The following is an 18,395-nucleotide window of genomic DNA, read 5'->3' as shown; positions in this document are numbered from 1 at the left end:
CCAACGCACAGCAATACATAAATGGCATTATTAAGTATCCCACAGATACAAGAAGCTCTGTAGTGACTGAATGGACACCAACGCGCCTCTGTCGCTGGTTTATACAATCAAGCCAAACTGGACGTTAGGAACAATCGTGTTCTTCAAAGTTCGGGACAGCCCATATTAAAACACGTTATATCGTTTTAAGCGAATGTCGAGTTGATGGAGTTCTTTGTCGGCGCAGTTTCAAAAGGTGTTGAACGCCCTGTCCGTTCCTGGTACTTCACTATCACGTGATCACTTATTTGTTATCATGAGTATTAGTATAACGTTATGGATATACACTCATTCGCATCCGTTCCTATATTTCAATGATGTTAATTGAAACATGTGCATCTGAAAAAAAAGATCCTACCAATCAACTTTGAGAAACACAAGTATATTTCAATAGAACTCTAAAACCTTATAATATAAGGTAATATAATACCATTCACGGTAACATCGTTGTTTGGTTTACGTTTGAAATAAGCTTCTTCCAGATCAAATGATATTGTGAAACCTCGTTTATCCGGACGGTACCATTTCAAGGAAACCGTCCAGATTGACAGACTTGCGGATTAACGAGGTGTATTTTAAGAGTTGTGTCCCTTTGTAATATATACTCCCACACACCGGAAGGTGTGTTTTTCGGATTAACGGTGTCGTGACTAGCGAGGTTTCACTGTCTGTCGTGTATCCAACGATACAACACAACTAATAATACGATAGTGATAACAGTACGTGTAATATCCAAATATCAAAGGTATTATTGATATATATAATATGTTCAATAAACCATGACATTTACCTACACCCCTTACCCTCGCCTGTTGCTATTTGACGTTGTGTATCCTTCAATATGATAATATGGACTCTAGGTTTACAGAGTGGGTTCCCCATCGTGTAACCAGGTCAGGGTTCAGTACCTTAGGGTGCATTTGTGATCTCTGCTGAATACCAGTTATTTGCTTTGCAGTCTTTTCCGAAATATGACTCGATTGTCTACCATGCAACACTTGGCGAAAAATTAATCAAGAATATTCAATTACTTCCCTCAAGTTATTTTCATTATACTTATTTAAACCGATATCGCAGAATTGGCGCCAACCGGGCCAATGCATTCAAAACCTGATACCGTATTTCCCTTGCTGTTGAGCGGTTCAGCTCGGCTGTGTCTCCAGGCTCCCAACTCAATACGCTATTGTTAATCTCCGTCAATCATGCTTGAAACTGACAAGCTTCAGACGGTGCGTGGTGTCAGTCACCACGTGGAAGCACTTCTCGAACACCCTCAGGCGAAAATTCTTTCCTTGTATTATCATATTTCCCGCCAGTATTTGAGCACCGACAGATTCCAAATTCCGAGCTGGATGAGGACTTGATGGAGGTGCATTCTGTTACATCGTGGGTCGATTGTATGTACATAGCTTGTGTGGCAGGTGTCTTGAACGAAACTTGTCATCAATTTGTTGAAACTGTGAGCTGGCTACCAACTTGGTGATATTTTGGGTAAAATGCTTAACTTCTTCGCCTATAACAGAGTGAAGGAGAATCTATGTAACATTAAACAGATGTAGACTTGCGTTTCGTAATGAGGCAGGGTATATATATATATATATTGTGTAGCGGCCATAAAATTTCCGAGTCCCGTGATGGGATTCGAACCACGGATCTTCTGATCAGAGTTCGAACGCCTTGTCCACATGACCAAAGAGGTTAACCCCGTCAGCAAGCTGGCAAGGTAAGGATGTCATCTGTGGGATGACTCCACACCCTGCTACATATGTACAAATGCTTCTCGGAAACAGATCCTTACCCTGCTGGATGTGCGGAGAACGGTTCGTGTGTTCACGAAGCTAGGTGAGGTGTAAAGGGTTTAACGTCGTGTTCAATAGTATAATTACACTTATATAGCGACATGCATGCATGTGTGAGTGTTTGTGTGTGTGGGGAGGGAGAAGAGGTGCACTGTCTGTTGTAGTGACCAGATGTCTATGTGTGTGCGTGGGTGTGTGCCGATTTTATAGTTCTAGTCCACTGAGATACCATGCCGCAGTTTAACATGAATACCCCACTCAGACACTGTATACTGACTCCAGGACGACCAGTCCTTGTTTTAGCCCCTGAATGCCGAGCGCCATTCGCAGAAGCTAACTGGCAAAAGAAGACTCCGTACAAGTAGATACTAGCCTAACGTAGTGTACCCAAGCCATGAGAAATTTACTAGTTCGTCTATCACAACCTAAGCGCCCAACAGCAGTAACAGAACCTCATCTTGGTTCTGTAATATGCAGAATCTGCGGAACATACCCACATCGATAACTAAAGTACTCAGGGAAATGAAAAAAAACGATCTCAGATTTTAAATAAATGCAGTTGATATACAAAATATATAAATATTCAAACAACCCAATTAGTACTAATTGGGCCTTGGCACAAGTACAGCGTAAAAGTGTGTAAAAATATGAACAAAACAGACTATTGTGAAACTGAGCATAACCAGGTGTTAGTAGATCAAGGTGAATGGCCATGACCTATGACACCTTGACGACAGGTGAAAACAGGTGCTTGAAACCCACGTGCATGTGATTTGTCAGTGGTTAGTGATTTGTGAGTGGCATTTTGGGATAGTGAATCATCGTCAAAATATCAGAACGTGAAAGTAACATATTCCCTTCTCAAACAACAACTTACATGTCATTATTATTATGTACATAAACATAGCTGTTATTTCTATTTTGTTTTTTCCAGGCTAATTTGCATATTGCCTATAGCCTGTTTCTGCCATGTCAATTTGTACTTAGTTTTATTTTTGAATGTTGAAAGTGCCTACAAATTACCTCCTGTAAAGTACATTTTGTATTGAGCACTGAGATAGAACTAGCAAATCCAGACTAGTACTTTTTCCAGTTGTTTTGTTATTTCGTATGTACATCTACGTAATGCTTTGTGTCGATTAATAAATCCAGCAAAACAGGGTTTTTTTCCATTTACATGAGTACTTCACATGTACGTCGTGAACAGGGCAAAACCAATCTCTGTCCTCGCTACTGCTAAACAATAATTTGAGGACATCCCACAACAGGTCACACGTCAGAACAACCTTTCGCGAACTTTGACCGACCAATGAAATGGGTAACATGAAGTCGACATTAGCCAATCAGAAAGAAGCGTTCTCGATCTCTTCACCACTAGTTTCAAACTGGCGATTTCCATTTCAAATTACGCTTTTAAAAATGTTTGAAACCTGAACAAAAGTACATTCAGGAATATCTAATAGATTGCCGGGATTGTATGGCAGTACTTCCAGGGGCTATGGAAAGTCTCTTCCGTTCAAATCTTTATCCCACTGAAGCGAGAGACAAACGAGGATTTTGACGAAATCAGTCGTACAGCCCGTTCGTAATACCCCATGTTAACCTTTTGAGATTGCATGATTAACACACACTTTACGACCGATACTTTCGTAATCAGATAAGCGACGCTCTTTTTTGGTCAGATAAAAGGTCATTCTCACGTGACCCGTAATGGGAATCCTCGGATCTTTGTTTTGCGGTGGCGAGAACTAAGATCTGATATTAATGAGATTGGGGGATAAAAGTAGTTCTATCACAAGGAGAATCTAAACGTACAATGTCATTACCAGCACCTGGCTTTGATTCTGTCACATACAGAATATGTAGATCCTAGTACATGTAGTAGCAGAACCTAACTGCCCCGTGAATACCACAGAGCAGCAACCACAAGCAGAATTAAAACGTGCAACAGCCGAATCTTAAAATAGCTTACGATGGCTCCACAAAAAAGCAAAATTAAAACGAAGCTCAGAACAACAGTTTAACGTGCCATGAGAAGAAGTAATCATGGCAGCGTCAGAAGCAGAATCACATCATTAGGTTAGAAACTGATCATGACTTGTGAATCGTCTTCATTTATTGACATATGTTCTCTCTTTCAGTATTTGTGATTCAATCATCATGATTGACGTTAAAGTCGCTTTTTGTCACGTAGGCTAATGATGTATGTCACGTATGATAGTCTAAGCATGGCAACAACATCAGCAGCAAGGCAACACCATCAGCAGCAAGCCACTTGAGAGAGATAACCATCAAAAACATCCCGTTTCCCTCTGTTCTTACACTCAATGACAAGCCTGCACTTCTAGAGTACACACACTGCCTCTTCTGTTTACACAAACCAAAGACACCGAGCGTTTGCAAACTCTGATAATTTCCCTTTTAAGCTCTCAGTTGTTCAATAACACATTTACGGAGAACGGAGATATGTATTGAACGAATGCTGCCATCTAGGATTGCGTCAGTCCGTCTCCAGATAACACCAAGGACGCCTGTGTTATAGGAACATTTAACATGCCTTTAAAATGAATAGAAAACAATGAAAATAGGTTTAATTACGGTGCATCTTCAGTAGATGGAGAAAATTGCAAGGTCTTGTTTGTATAACCGCTGAACGCAAATTTCGCTTTTTTTGTCAAAATAAACGTGATCTTTCACAATTAGATACATAATACACAGGATCGATAGCTATGTTTGTATTTGGACTTCAAATGTAAAAGTTGAATTCAGTTGTAGCATAATTAAAGTTCTATTCATTTGAATTAAATGTTGTGATTTCATTTGAATAATTACATTTTAAGGGACAGATTACCCTTACCCGACGTTAAGATGCAATAATTATAATTATAATGTACAGATTAAAATATAAAATGCAGAAAAGATGGTTTAGGTGATCCTGGCACAGTCAGGCTGGTTAGGCTCATCTTCAGCTCAGGGTCCTTGCCCCCTCTACATGCAGCCCAGACAGCGAATGGGACTTCTCCCAGGAAGCGCTGCCTAGTCGAACCCACCCAGAACTTTTCGGAGAATGTGAAGACTCTCCGACACTCTCCCAGATTGTCAAAAGGGCTGTATTCCCGGTAGCAAACCCGGGTACGCTCCCAGTTTCAGTCAACAGATTGGGAGGTACCAAACCTAAGACACCGAGAACAATGGGGAGTCGGACAACTTGGTACTTGGGATGCAAGCGTGGCATTTTCGAAAGCGAGGTCCACATATTTGCCATGTTTTTCCTCAATCTTATCAATTACATTACTGTCAAAAGGGACAGAAAATTCAATGATATAAATGATTTCATTGGATTTATCAAAAAGGACAAGATCGGGTTTGTTGGCGTGGATACATCTGAGGCTGTCAATGGGCCTATTCCAAAGAACTTTGTATTTATAATTTTCCAAGACGCCCTCTACATATTCCGGGTCGTGCCATGGGTTAACCTCTGTGTCAAAATCACTAGCATGGCAATAAAATGATCGAGCGACACCATCATCGCTTAAGATACTGTGTTTGTGCCAAAGCTGGGCATCCACTGACAATGTGTTGGGAGTCTCATTCGATTCATTACATAATCTACATTTCATATCTACATGTTGATGCAAAATCACACATTGACTGGAAGTGACTGGTCCTGAGCAGCAAACAGAAAGCCTTCTGTTTCACTTATCAGGCCAGCCGACCTCATAAAAGCGAAGGAATCTGCAGGGTTGCTATTCTCCTCAATACACTGCATATAAACTCGATGCAGTGGTCGTTCTTCTTCTTCTTCTTTATCACTGTCAGATTAATAAATGCAGCAAAGCGGTTTTGGGTGATCCTGGCTGGTCGGGCTATATTAGTATAGTATGGTATGGTATGGTATGGTATGGTATGGTATGGTATGGTATGGTATGGTATGGTATGGTATGGTATGGTATGGTATGGTATGGTATGGTATAGTATAGTATAGTATAGTATAGTATAGTATAGTATAGTATAGTAAGGGTTTTGTTAGACGGTTTTATTTCAGCCTGTCCGGAAGTACTTTTTTAATAACTGAGTTGAATAAGATAAATAGAAACATAAATAACTAATGTCTTGTTTGTCAACTTCCCAGCCCCGTGGAGAGACCGGGTTGGAATTGGTCAATGTTATTGATCAAGGTTTTTTTCGTTTTCATTTCCGGTTTTCGGGTTCGGTGTAACTAGGGTTTTATGGGAATCAGCCGTCTTTCAAACAAACATTCCTACATGACTTCATCGTGTGCCGTTTCCCTGGTCGTGCCGTTTTTGCGCTGTGATGTTTTTTGGGGGTGTTCCGCAAAAAAAGACATGAAAGTTCAAGTAACTATACAAATAGTAACTAGTACTTAAACTTTCATGTCTTTTTTTGCAGAACACCCAATCCCTGGATATTCCGGTGTAAGGGGCAACTAATGGATTGACAGGTTTGGTGACTCCGTCATTGCGTGTCAACGTATCCCGTCGGCATGGATCGCTCATATTATCAATCACTGTATCATCTGCCCCAGACTACATTATTTACAGGTCACTGTTGTAAAGGTAGAATATTGCTGAGTGCGACGTAAAACAACATACAGACGCAGCCACAACTGGTGCCAGGAACGCTAGACACACGTCGAATTGCTTGTGTATTGAAATTCGTCTAAAAACCCAGTCTGCAAAGTGGATTATTTTTTCGTAATGCTGACCTTTCATGTAACTGAATGTGTTAGGACAGCCTTTCTCATTTCCTCCTTACATTTAACTTCATCAATAATGTACACAACATACACGCATGAGTTGGGCTTTGTACGACGTTTTCTATAAGGAGAACACTTTCCAAGAGCAACTTCATTTCAATCTGATTATTCTTGGTTGGAGACGTCAATATAATTGATCAAGATTTTTCAATTTTTAATTTCCGCTTTTCGGTTTCGGATAAACAAGGATTTTACAAGAACCAGACGTCGTTCTTCCAAAACATTACCGTGCAAAGCGCAAGAACAACGAGTCACGATTCAGGCGGTGAAACATTAACAGTTCCCCTGTTACTGTGGTTATGTGATAAACTGTAAGGTTTGCAATGCCTGCCAAATCCCAAATCCAAGTGACTAATATATATATTTAACATAATTAAATTCGTGCAATTAAAGGGGAAGTCGGGTAGCCTAGTTGTTAAAGCGTTCGCTCGTCACGCCGAAGACCTGGGTTCGAGTCCCGACATGGGTACAATGTGTGAAGCCAATTTCTGGTGTCCCTCGCCGTGATATTGCGGGAATATTGCTAAAAGCGGGGTAAAACCATACTCACTCACTCACCAACTCGTGCAATTAAAAAAACCATATGCACACGGAATAAAGAGTTTGTTCTTTAACTGCAGGGTGTTACTAAATAGTGTTTAAAATACAATTTTACTCACTCATATTAATTCCCTTGGTTATCTATATACTGCGAAAACAAATGTTCATGGACAGTACTTCTCAGACATACAGACGCATTTACATATAGATATAATTATAATAATACAATTAGTGACATATAAAGATAACTATTACCCTTGGCAGATTATCATAGCCGCATAACCATTGTCCCTAATCACATGAACATTCTAAATAACTCAAAATCAACAACAACTTAGTTTTGTATAATTGTAAAGCTGCAGGTCCTAAACGCTTCAAATTCCAAATTGAACGCTGACTCTTACAACTGGTGTCTTTGTGGTTCAATGTCATGCGCTTGACGTCAAGCTCACGCCGAACTTGTGATTTTAAAATCAAGACACGAGACCTTACAACTTTTTAACTCCACCCAGGTCGAGTATACAACTAAATGTGTGTTTGTGTCACTTCAATCTCCTTTCGGCTGTAGTATTTGAATGTGATCTTTAAGAACACAAACATATGTAACGTTATACGTAACGGCATTGCCCCGTGACACCGTAACCGTGACGTCGGGTAATATACCCCTGATATGTGTAGGTGTCATGCCCGCCTTACTGAATGAACTGCTCACGTTGACATTTCCCTCCTTTGTCTTTATGCTGAACATTCGTCACAGGGACAGTTCCTAATGCGATCCACCCTACCCGACGCCACTTCAGCTTGTGCCCTTTCCCTGGTCGTAACGTCTTTTCCCTGTGTTTGTATACTTAAACCGAGTCTCCTTTCTTAAATTGACCCACCACAACTGTATCTTAAACACATATTGCTTTTATTTTACACGATGCTTTGACATTTTGGCTAAAGCTCCCCGACCCCGAGTTTAGTACAACGCCGCTCGTTCACGCAGTACACTACGTTATTTACGACAAGAATTCTATGAGAGTTATGCGGGCTATTTCATATTCATATCTGCCGCAGATCGGCTTTCGGTGCATATGGGCGAGGTGTATTTGCTATGGGGAAAGGGGCTGCATGCCTTCGCCGCGTTCGTACAAAAGGGAATAGTTATGGCTCACCAGGGGAGTTAATTTGTACATAATTTCTGTATTGGATGATGCTATTATCAACTTCAGCGTGTTGGATTTGTTGACGTTTAGCGTGGAGGGATGAGATCTTTTCTTGTGGATGTTGCGCTGGTATTCGACGCTGGATGGTTCGTTTTGGCAACTGGGTTGTATTAGGTTGACACCGGGGTGAATTAGCAATGTTTGAACAAGGAGATGGACAAACAGAACAACGCTGTATTCATCGGAGAAATATGAATTATCAATCAAAAACATTCTGTACAAAAGCGACCGCACACACTTTATGCAATATGGAATATGAGATACATATTATTGAACTCCACTGTCTTAATAGTAAAAATTGAATATTTCATCTGGTGATTTCTTGTTTTTATATTTGTTTAATTTTCTTCAGCATTTACCCAGTTCTTCATAGCAATATATTCAAAGAGATAAAACATGGCAGCTTGATGGAAGCTTAAAGAAATAATCTCTATTACAATTGATGATGGATGTAAACTTTGGTAAGTTATAACATTCAGTGTACCCCTTCTGTTTATAAATTGGTAGATAGTTATTGTTTCTAAGAGGCGTTGGGGTAGTCTAGTGGTTAAAGCGTTTGCTCGTCAAGCCGAAGGCCTGGGTTCGATTCCCCACATGGGTGTAACGTGTGAAGCCCATTTCTGGTGTCCCCCGCCGTGATATTGCTGGAATATTGCTAAAAGCGATGTACAACCCAACTCACTCACCCAATACTATTTCTAAATTCAAAAATGATAAGTAATGACAAGGGTTAAAGGTTTTTTTCGATAAATAAGCAAAAAGAACATTTCTCTTTGAATATGCTTATCGAAATTTGTATTGTGTTCGATATCCAAGTTTCCATGTCTCGCTAGATGGAGCTCACCCTGTTGCATCCCAGAATACATGTATAACATCTTCTGTTCCATGAAAACAATAGCTGCACCTTTTACTGTCTACGTATCACCTTTTTTTTAAGAAGACCGTTTGTTGGCAAAATAGTATGTAAAATCTTATACTGGAACCATTGCTACTTAGTAACGTTCGTGCAACTAAGAGAAATAGAATTGACACTCTTCCTGTCTCTTTCTTCAATCTCGTGTCCAACTTCGCACTCCCATTTAGCGAAATGAATATTCTCTCCCATATTCGTTTTGAAAGTATTTATTATATTTTTTTAATATTTGTGCAGATGATGTCTATGAAATGGTAAAAAGGGAGATTGTAGAAAGTCAAATTTCGGTAAACGTTGACTTCGACAGTACTCACTGTTTAACAGCGTGAAGAACACCTGTACAGGTTAAAAAGTTAGTTTCAAAAGTTGACATTAATTTATCTACAACATTATTAAAGAATCGTATCCTTTTTTCAAACCATTCTCATCACTGATTTTTATCATAGCTATATTGCCCTTTGCGTCAAAAGGAATCTGTTTCTGTGGAGAATCTAGACTGGTTATTCTCTTGCAATGACAATATATGTTCATTGTAAGATATACTGGTATTTCGTAGTTTTATAATCTCGTAATACCATATATATTGTGCAAGGATACCTTTGTCATTTGTACACTCCATGTCGATGTCATGATCTATGAGTTTCCACCAGGCCTACATAAGGTCCTTAAAGTATACATTACGTATTTAGGTAATCATATGTAATCTCAATGTCTTGCTAGTAATTTCGAATCCATTATCAGGTCCAGAATAATGGATACCACTTTGACTCGATTTTTGGCTCTACGAATCATTGATATTTTCGTCCATGTAATGATTCTGTTATTTTGGGACATTTTATGCTTGCATCTGATGTATAACGTATAATTGGACTTCTCGTTTGTAGGGTTTATCTCCCCAAATGAATAATAAACACCTTTTACTGAAAGATTTTAAGCTTAATGTCTGGTGGATCTGGTAGTGTTGAGAGAGAATAAATGGTTGTATTTTGGTAGAATTAGTTATTTTAACACAGTTTTTTCTCCCCTAGGGAGTTAAGTCTCTTGATAACCAAATACACACGAATGCCATTTTCTAAATCATTTGTCATAATTCAAGCCAATGATTTCTTCGCGATTAGTAATAATCTAATTACATGCAAATCGAACGGATCTTGCATCTGGTTATTTCTGATTGTCTATTTTTGTTTTATATGTTTTCGATTGACCTTAACATTGAATGAGCAATAAATTGTCATATATCTGTGTATATGAAAAGAATATTGTCGTGTGTGGGTTTCTGTTCATTAGTCTATCCGAAGCGGTGTTAAACTCACTCACTCACTCACTCACTCACTCACTCACTCACTCACTCTTCATTTCTTCTTCTAATATTCTAAGTGAATATTTTCAAACTCATTCAATAAAAGACACATTGCAGCGTAGTTTTTTGTTGAATTTTATATATCGGATAAGAATGCAGAATCTGGTTTTCAAAAACACAACCACATTCCAGCAATAGAACCACAGTAAGCAATTATTTGACACATTTTAAATTGAAAGAAATGAATAGGTGTTTTTATTATTGTTAATTTGAGTACAGCTCGATGACCTAGGGCCAACATCCTCGGCTCTCCAATACACAAGGGGATGAATTAATCTTACGTCTTACATAAACCACTTACATGTGTATCAAATCAATGTCTCCTGTTTCACTACAGGGCAGAGAGGTCAACAAATCAAGAGATGTAAAATGCGTTAATGCTCGCGTCTTTGATCTGGAAGCACTGAAGAGTGGAGCTCTATGGGGTTTTAATATGTCCTTGGGACTTCCGATATTCTTTTTTTTGCGATATCACCGTTTTATTGATACATATGAGAGTTGTAACACAGGGCAGTACATCTGTGTAAATGGTTTTCGTAAATTCTGAGGTTTTCTAATTGGCCATATCAGTGCGACTTCCCTAGTTTATTTGAGATCTTCAGCAAGACTGTTGCTCTCTGTGTTCGGTCGTAAGGTTCTGTTCGCAAATTCCGAATATATCGGAAGTAAAATATATCTGTAAAACACAGTGTGTATGTTTGAGTGGGGATTGGTTCTGTTCAATAATGTTGCAAAATATATGACATAACGAAAGAAAGTAAATTCAAGACGCCAATGCCAGAGATGATGACAATAGGTATTCTCGAAATAAGTTAAATTTCCCAGTAATGTTAGAAAATTCCCCGGGGCTTGATAGTGATTGGAGATTGGTGGTGGTAGTTAAGAAGCTAAGATGGTGATGACGATTGGAGATTGGTGATGGTGGTTTAAAGTTTAGATGATGATGATGATGTTCTTGTGAGAAGGCATTGTTTGTTTGTTTATTTGTATTCTTTGTCATGTTTAAAATGACCATTGGTCAAGTAAAGAAGTCTCTCTGTCTGTTGAGGCTTTAATACACGCTGTCAAATTACATGGTAGAGATTTCGTTCATTCGTTCATACAGAGTTTATAGATTCTGAAGTAAACACTTTCATGAAAACGCATGAGGCTAACGTGTTTGATTCGCTGATATTGAATAGAGGAAAAAATACTGATTGTTTCAGAGAACATATTATTGCATGAGATTACATGTAGGTTTACTCGCCCACACAAAAGAATAAAACATATTTTTGTCCGCAATTTTCCGATGCAGAATCGTATTTTGTGGCCTCGAAGAAACTAATTGATATATGTCATGAACTGTGATGACAATATGTAATCATGCATAGTGAGGGAAATTAATACTAACTCCCTGGGTAGTATTCATATACATATTCCCAAGGAGGTTAATAGTCATATTACCTTCTCATTTTATCGTGTACCCATTCACTTGCTGCGTGAACAAAGTCCCTTGCCCAAGGAGAAGGGGGCACGGGTGGCCCAGTCGTCTAAAGCGCCGCGATTCGCTGTGCAGAGTTGCGTCCCTGGACACGCCAGAAACCTATGATTGTGGGTTCGAATCCCGGTTCGCCCCAATTATGTTTCTAGGTTTGTCAGCACCATACCCGTGCTCGTGGGTTTAACCGAAGTGGTAAACGTCTGAGACCTGCATCACTTCGGGCTTTCCTCCCACATTAAGCTGACACGCCACGATATAACTGGAATACTGTTAAAAGCGGCGTTAAACCCAACTCACTCACTCACCAAAGGAGACACCATATGTGGTACATCTGCTACAGTGTGGGGAAGGAACGAAGCCCTAGAAACTCCCAGGGGTCAAGCTGCCGAAGAATGTCACCCACCCAACTACTCTACGCGACCAACATTGCTTAATTGCGCCTGATCTGCCATCACAAATCATCATTTTGATTGCCAGGCTATATTGATATTTTTCAAATTCAAGTACATAATATGAACTATTATCAATAGTGTATAGAAGGTGAACATAGTAATGATGGCAATATTTACTTTTCGGAGTTACATTTTCTGTCATTCCCAGTCATTAAAGTCTGGGACTGCAATTTATCATCAAACAAAATTAATGCATTAGCAAACGTAGAAAATCCATAGTCCTAGCAGAATTTAATTTGTATAGTCCATCAGAAAGTTAATTTGAGAAACATATATTTTTCTATTTCATTTTTTTTTCTTTTAATCTAAAACGAAATAATTGGAGAAACGTTCTGAATCAATGAAAATATTTATTTAACCTGTAAAGATAGCAACATACCCAACGCATCTCACCACTAGTCTTCTCGTCGTCAAACAGTCTGGGGGATATTGTGCCCCTTTGACAATGACCAGACGCATTGGCGCTATGCAACATTTACTGCATTAACCCTTGTGTGTTGCTAATATATATATATATATATATGCACCCTCGTATATATTTGTCACTCCCATTTTGGCATTCTTCAAATATACTTGACTTTACACATTGACGCCAAAATACAATGAACAGAGTGTACATAGACATCAGTAATGGTTTTGGTATTCTCTCCACATGAACTCTCCAAGTTGTGACACTCACATCATAACCATGTTGAATAAACCCGCCTGTTCAGCTCCATGTGGTAAAAACAACTAAATCGAAGTTGTTCTGATAAACATTGATCATCCAACTAATATTGAGTTTATGTCGCATCCATTTCACCAGGCCAAATGCACGTTCTGTTCAATTATCATACGCAGTAAAAATCCGAAAGATTTCCTGGATCCAATCCCATTTAATAACGTTTTTTAACCAATCGTATTGCAGGTTACTCTTCTTTTCATTTGACCATAGCCATTAAAATAATTACGAACATTATTTTTCATGGCTACTTTAAATTGAAAAAATATTTCAGAATTTCTTCGTTGCATCACGAAGATGACTTTGTATATAATCAACAATATCACACATCGCACATCACGCCGTAGGTCATTGCTGTCGCTGACGCAGCTGAGGGTCACATTTGAAGGGCTAAAACAGCAAAACGAGCAGCGTATTCATCGAATACAATTCCACTGTTTGTCAGAGACATTCGGAATCATGTGAAGTTTCTAATAACAATTATATTATTACCAAACTATATGTTTGTAATATTTTAAATATCTGCTGCGTCTTCTTTAATCGGTATATATCTTGAAATATAACGATTACAAAAATCGATGTATCTCTGAATATCTCTATAGTACAGTGAAATCTCATAATCTCGGCACCATCCAAAATATATCGCGTCATCCGTAGTTCGAGACAAGCGGACTGCTGCCATTGGATCACGGATAAAGGCAACTGGTAAAAACGTTATCCTTTGGGGTCATTTACGGATAAAAGATCAGGTTGGAACTACCTTCATTGTTTAATAACAAACATGGCGTTGCCCTAGTCTATTGTCGATCGGGTCAGACTTGACGATCTGGAAGCTGGACAAATTTCTAGGTTGATTGTTATCATTATGGGAATAATAGCAACTAAGATACAGAGATATGAAATTGCGAAGAAATGTAGCGAGGACGGACGGGACACCAGTCACCGTAGCATTGTTCCTGTAGACCTCTGCCGCCATTACAGTGCTGATAATGATTCTGTCGAAACCATTAAATTACAAAGATATAGTGAGATATTTGAGCTCGAGTCGTAGAGGTTTCAATATATATATATCAGCCTTACGCCGTGTTTTTTGCCAGCTTTGATACAAATTGCTCATTGACAGTGCTATTAACCAGTCCATAACAATGAGGCATGAAGTCATTTGAAGAAAAACATTTCATTCAGTATGTTATTCCAATGGATACAATACACATTAATTTCAATGGACAACTCATACTGTGTAATTTAAGCATCTCAGGTGTTTACAATGAATTTTAAGCAATATTTTGTCATAACTGTTTATTGACTTCATGTTATAAACAACACCTTATATTTCTTAAGTAAATATCCCTATTTCAGACGCGCGTTCTAAGAATTACCATCAATGCATTATTGATTGCTATGAGCATACACATGCTGCTGAATGGTCAATTTCAGAATACTGCGAGTGAAGAAATGTCAGTGAAATATACACTAGTCTGAGTGTATTGATTGACGGGGAGAACATGCTACGTACAATGATGAAGGCCCGTAATGCAGGCTAGGCCAAAGCCAGGTGTGAGGCGAACAATACTTCCTTGTTTGTAGACGGACAGTTTTGGCATAACCTAATTGCTAGTCACAAACCAGATGAACCTGCGTGTACTGGTGATCATACTATGTTATTGAGTTATTACGCCGCTTTTAGCAATATTTCTCAGTATTATCACTGCATGGGTACCATGAGTATAACCAGGCGTTTACCAATTTTTGGAATATACGTTTACCCATGTGTTTAATAGAACCCGTGCCAACGACGTTTTTCTTGTACCCACTAGACTACCCTGGCACATACTATTTAAAAATACATGTAAGGTATGCGTAATACATGTGTATATTTCGTGTAGTTACGTCGTTATGTGCCAGAGGAGAGTGCTGCACGCTATCCTGTAGTGAACTGTGGTATGTAATATATATGATGGTGAACTGCATTGATAAGTTGCGTCTCGTTCAATATATCTACACCGGCAGGATAGACGTTCTTGGGGAATCAGAACAGCAGGGCGTGGCTGACAAAGGCGTTGTAAGCCGTTATTAAACTAGAACAAATGTTTGCCAGTTTTTTCGTCAACCCACATTGTCTCTTACAGGTCTTCAAACTAGCCATCAAGAGTCTTTTCCTTCATTTGTTCATCCATCATGGCTGCTTCAAATCTTCCATTAATCCACCTTTTAAACTATCCGTTCATCAATCATTCTGCCTTCATACTTTCTATTCATCAAAAGCAGGTTCCTTGTAAGTATTCACCCATCCTTATTCCTTCAAATTATCCATACATCCATATTCCTTCAAATTCCATACATCCATATTCCTTCAAATTCCATATGTGAGTGTTCCTTCAAATTCCATACACCCTTGTTCCTTCAAATTATCCATACGTCCACGTTCCTTCAAATTAACCATACATCCATATTCCTACAAATTCCATACATCCAAATTCCTTCAAATTCCATACATCCATGTTTCTTGAAATTCCATACATCCACGTTTCTTCAATTTTCCATAAATTCAAGTTCCTTCAAATTCCATACATCCTAGTTCCTACACATTCCATATATCCATGTTCCTTCAAATTCCATACACCTGTCTTCCTTCAAATTCCATACACCTGTTTTCCTTCAAATTCCATACATCCTAGTTCCTACAAATTGCATACGTCCAAGTTCCTTCAAATTATCCATACATCCATGTTCCTTCAAATTCCATACATCCATGTTCCTTCAAATTCCATACATCCGCTTTCCTTCAAATTCCTTACATCAATGTTCCTTCAAATTATCCATACATCCATGTGCCTTCAAATTCCATACATCCATATTCCTTCAAATTCCATCCATCCATATTCCTTCAAATTCCATACATCCGTATTCCTTCAAATTCCATACATCCAAGTTCCTTCAAATTCCATACATCCAAGTTCCTCTAAAAACCATACATCCAAGTTCCTTCAAATTCCATACACCTGTCTTCCTTCAAATTCCATACACCTGTCTTCCTTCAAATTCCATACATCCAAGTTCCTTCAAATTCCTTACATCCATATTCCTTCAAATTCCATACATCCATATTCCTTCAAATTCCATACATCCATGTTCCTTCAAATTCCATACATCCAAGTTCCTTCAAATTCCATACATCCAAGTTCCTTCAAATTCCATACATCCATATTCCTTCAAATTCCATACATCCATATTCCTTCAAATTCCATCCATCCATATTCCTTCAAATTCCATACATCCGTATTCCTTCAAATTCCATACATCCATATTCCTTCAAATTCCATACATCCGTATTCCTTCAAATTCCATACATCCATATTCCTTCAAATTCCATAAATCCAAGTTCCTTCAAATTCCATACAACCATGTTCCTTCAAATTCCATACATCCATGTTCCTTCAAATTCCATACATCCATGTTCCTTCAAATTCCATACATCCGCTTTCCTTCAAATTCCTTACATCAATGTTCCTTCAAATTATCCATACATCCATGTGCCTTCAAATTCCATACATCCATATTCCTTCAAATTCCATACATCCATATTCCTTCAAATTCCATCCATCCATATTCCTTCAAATTCCATACATCCGTATTCCTTCAAATTCCATACATCCATATTCCTTCAAATTCCATACATCCGTATTCCTTCAAATTCCATACATCCATATTCCTTCAAATTCCATACATCCAAGTTCCTTCAAATTCCATACATCCAAGTTCCTTCAAATTCCATACATCCATATTCCTTCAAATTCCATACATCCATATTCCTTCAAATTCCATACATCCATATTCCTTCAAATTCCATCCATCCATATTCCTTCAAATTCCTTACATCTTAGTTCCTTCAAATTGCATACATCCATGTTCCTACAAATTCCATACATCCGTGTTCTTTCAAATTCCATAAACTCACATTCCTTCAAATTTCATACATCCGTGTTCTTTCAAATTCCATACATCCTAGTTCCTACAAATTCCATACATCCAAGTTCCTTCAAATTCCATACATCCAAGTTCCTTCAAATTCCATACAACCATGTTCCTTCAAATTCCATACATCCATGTTCCTTCAAATTACATACATCCATGTTCCTTCAAATTACCTACATCCGCTTTCCTTCAAATTCCTTACATCAATGTTCCTTCAAATTATCCATACATCCATGTGCCTTCAAATTCCATACATCCATGTTCCTACAAACTCCATACATCCAAGTTCCTTCAAATTCCATACATCCAAGTTCCTTCAAATTCCATACAATCATGTTCCTTCAAATTTCATACATCCGTGTTCTTTCAAATTCCATACATCCTAGTTCCTACAAATTCCATACATCCAAGTTCCTTCAAATTCCATACATCCAAGTTCCTTCAAATTCCATACAACCATGTTCCTTCAAATTCCATACATCCATGTTCCTTCAAATTCCATACATCCATGTTCCTTCAAATTCCATACATCCGCTTTCCTTCAAATTCCTTACATCAATGTTCCTTCAAATTATCCATACATCCATGTGCCTTCAAATTCCATACATCCATGTTCCTACAAACTCCATACATCCAAGTTCCTTCAAATTCCATACATCCATGTTCCTTCAAATTCCATACAATCATGTTCCTTCAAATTTCATACATCCATGTTCCTTCAAATTCCATACATCCGCTTTCCTTCAAATTCCATACATCCACGTTCCTTCAAACAATCGCATCCTTAAAAGTATCCATTTACTCGTGCTCCTTTAAACAATTCACCCTTCCATGTCCTTCAAAACATATATTCATCCATACATTTATTCACGACACCGTTTTTTAGTATTTATCCAGCCTCTCATCCAACATTTCTATCCGTTTATTCACGAAACTGTTCCTCTTTCTAAAAACTGTACATTGACCAAGCGATGCAGAGATCCATCCACCCTTTCGTTCTTTTTACCATTCAACCCTCTATTCATTCGACCACCCACTCATATATTCAAAATTAGTCATGTTCGCACCAAACACCATTCGAGCAATATTCCCTTCTATATGAACGCGACCTGTAAATAATCGAATCAGTAC

The sequence above is a fragment of the Haliotis cracherodii genome, unplaced genomic scaffold (assembly GCF_022045235.1).
Source record: "Haliotis cracherodii isolate W230 unplaced genomic scaffold, xgHalCrac1.p SCAF_4, whole genome shotgun sequence".
In the NCBI taxonomy this organism is placed as follows: domain Eukaryota; kingdom Metazoa; phylum Mollusca; class Gastropoda; order Lepetellida; family Haliotidae; genus Haliotis; species Haliotis cracherodii.
Note: the sequence above shows the minus strand (reverse complement) of the source record.